Source organism: Lytechinus variegatus, chromosome 1 (genome assembly GCF_018143015.1).
Source record: "Lytechinus variegatus isolate NC3 chromosome 1, Lvar_3.0, whole genome shotgun sequence".
Classification (NCBI taxonomy): domain Eukaryota; kingdom Metazoa; phylum Echinodermata; class Echinoidea; order Temnopleuroida; family Toxopneustidae; genus Lytechinus; species Lytechinus variegatus.
The window spans coordinates 49484595-49488315 of record NC_054740.1 but is presented as its reverse complement, the minus strand read 5'-3'; positions in this window follow the sequence as shown (position 1 = coordinate 49488315).

Below are 3721 nucleotides of genomic sequence, written 5' to 3'. Positions count from 1 at the left end.
GTTCGCGTTTCTGTGTATATACGTTGATATAAACCTTGTGATGCTTGTGAAAGTGTTAAAAAGTGATACAGGTAATAATTGTATGGCTGTGCCATGTGTTATATATTTACCACTTTGTGACTTGTTGATCACAACTATGATGATGATATTACTAGGGAAGTGATAATATTTTGCTTTGAAACAACCTTGTTTTCCTCAGTATGATATTTATCTTAATGACATTTTTTTTTCTTTATGGGTGGAGGCATTAGAAATAGTGATTTTTATTCTATTTTTTTAACAGGAAGAAGCAGAAAATGAAAAAAAAAAATGTCATGAACTTTCCTGTTAGAAAGAGGTGGTTTTCGAACATAAACAAAAGAAAATGTCAAGATGTTACATTTTACTTTCAATTTGTTTAGAGATTTTTACAAAGAAACCTTTGAAGAAGTATATGCGATAAAAGAAAAATGTAATATTATTTAATTTTCAAAACATTTTTCTTTTCTTTTAGGGTGGAGGTGTTACGAATAAACTTGATAGTATCGTATTAAGGTTAAGTTTATTTCAATATTTTATTATATCATGTAGTTAGAATTAATATTGTGCTCTTCGGAACAAGGCTAACGGACTGTTTCCATGGTTTTCGAAAAAGGATTGGGATGGCAATGGGATGAACTGTAAAAAAAGTGAAAGGTGACGTCTTTTATTTTATCGGGCGAAACTTAGTCGTTCTTTTCTTTTCAACCCTATATGATTTTGATTCGAGATGAAAGTTAATTATCTTGACTATTAGCTGAACTGATTAACCTTTCTACCCAGAGGTGGACTTTTGTCTGAGCTAGTGTTTCAACGCGTTGAATAGTGAGATTTGGATTGGAACCGAGTTTGAACATGTTTCTGCACAACATGTAAATGAACTATTGGGACTACACACACATACCGGAGTACACTTCTGAGATGTATTATACACAACATTAATGAGAACTGCACAGTGAACGCTGTCAACTAGTTCAACATAGCGGATGAACTTTATGCAATTAAATCGCGAACTGGACTGTGAGTACACCATGAAAACCCCTGAATAAAACTGAAGTGTCGCTGCTAATACCGTATGGGCCCCAACGATCCGCAACATGTATTTTTGGTAACTTAAGGTAAAATTTAATCTAGATCTAGAAGTAGAACTATATAAGCTAAGTCTAAGTAGGCCTAACGTTTTAGGCTTAGATTGAAATAGCGAGTTCATAGTTATAATCCACTAATAGCCGAAATAAAGGTAAAATGCCTTGGGATTGAGTGACGGTCATACAAATTGTAAAATAATGTTCGATTTACAAGTTTATTGAACCTGCTGATATTATAATTAAAGCATGGTGTTGGAGATTGGAAGAAACTTTTGTTTTTTTAACTTTGTTTACAAAATGCAAACTTTTGATTAAAGGTCCAAAGCAGGACGATTTCATTTTTACTTAACTATATGATTGCTTTAGTGTAATTTTTTTGTGAGTTTGAAGTAGAGATAAATCTCTGTCATAACAATACACATACTGTATATCAGCCTAAAATGGTTGCTGCTTCTGAGCAGTGTTGGGGGATACGATCAAAGAAAAAACAGAGGCACAACTTGGGCATGAATGTTTCTTGAGTTGCAAATATCAATCCATGGAGCAAGCTATCCCTGGAAAATTATGAAAAAAAATACAGGGACAATCAAAGAAGAAGCTGTCACCCGTCGGTGGAGAACACATTTTTTATTGTAATTTTGATATGAAATATTTGAATATTGTAGCGTCAAATTGCTTGATTGACATGTTTACTGAAAAGGAAAATAGGTATTACCAATGAGTTTAAATGGAACAATCAATATGTACTTACACAATTTGAATCAATGTTCTGTTTGATTGAACTGCAACTATGTGTTTTGTATACTTTGATTGTTTTTGTGACAAATAAAAACTGCAACGATAAAATAAAAAGAAGGGTTATTGTTTACCTAATATTTACTGGTATATACACAAATAATCTATGCAAAGATCGCAGGAATATATTATATTGTTGCTTTTATTCAGTAGTGCACATACTTAAGAGTACATTGGTGTAAATGAAACAACATGAAACTTTATGACTTGGAATGATCATACTCGTGCATTATCTGATGTTTTTATGACAATCTAAAAATGCACAGCACCTCCCATTCTTCAACATAAACCCACTATACGATTCGTTGCGATCCGAATATCATAGAAACTGTAATAACATATTTGAACATTCTGACCAATAAAGTCTTAAGGCCTGGTCACACCGCCCGAGCGTTGTTGGAGCGGAGAAAAAAAATCATCACCGCTCGCTACCGTTCACCATTTTCGGTTTCGATTATTATTATTTTTTTTCCCCAATTTTGTGAGCGAAATTCGACCCTCTCTCCCTACCGCTCCAACAACGCTCGGGCGGTGTGACCAGGCCTTAAAGGATCAGAGTTCAGAAAAGGGGAAGGACTAATAAAATCAAATTTCAGTCTAGTTCCAGCCTCCTTGTAGGAATAAAAGCAAAATGTGATTTATTCAAAAATTGTGTCGTATCAGATTGCATACTGTCTGCTGGGCTTCGCAATCATTTCAGCATATGCACTAGGATTGTTTACCTCTAAGAAAGCCCCCACAATGCACTTTGTGCCAAGACTGAAAATGCATGTGATGTGGAAATGGTAATGGGAGTATCTCACACTTTGTTAAACCTTTTTATATCAAAATACTTGTACACTAAAACATGACAAGGTAAATTGTAAGTAATTTATTGATACACAGAATAATCACCTACATGTGCATAGATATTCCACGTTAAAAAGTAAAAAGAAGATATACATTTTATTTGGCTTACATTTATAACAGGGATGCTTGCATGGATGATTAATGACACTAAATGAAGATAAAAAGTATAACACAGGATTGGATGACATTCCATAAATTCATTTTTTTTTCTTACTCCTGCTCCCCCATTCATTTTCAAGATTAAGTTAGATCTAGGATAAAATAATATCACAAGCAAGGGTATGGGTGGAGAGAATATGGAGGTTACACAGGCCTAATTACAACTGGCAGGCAAAAGATATTCATTCGCGCCAACCCATTGCTCAATTTTTTATTTTGATATTGCTGATTGACAAAAATGAAGGAATATAACACTGATTCTAGGGAGGGTACTTACTGAACTTCCTTTTTCAACAAGTGGAATGCCTCTGGCCGTCTCACCTGCATCACGCGGTTCAATATAGCAGCAATGCTGACTTTGAATACTACTCGAACTCGCACAAGATGTTCAGTGATACATGGTTACTCTTATGTCCACTTTTTATGAACGAGACCAATAAACTTACAGAGATATGATGGTTATTCAACAAAAACCTCAACATGGCCAAAGTTCATTGACCTTACATGACCTTTGACCTTGATCATGTGACCTGAAACTCGCACAGGATGTTCAGTGATACTTGATTACTCTTATGTACAAGTTTCATGAATCAGATCCATAAACTTTCAAAGTTTTGATGGTAATTCAACAGATACACGCAATTCGGCCAAAGTTCATTGACCTTTGACCTTGGTCATGTGACCTGAAACGCACACAGGATGTTCAGTGATATTTGATTACTCATATGTCCAAGTTTAATGAACTAGACTAATAAACTTTCAAAGTTATGATGGTAATTCAACAGATACCCCCGATTCGGCCAAAGTTCATT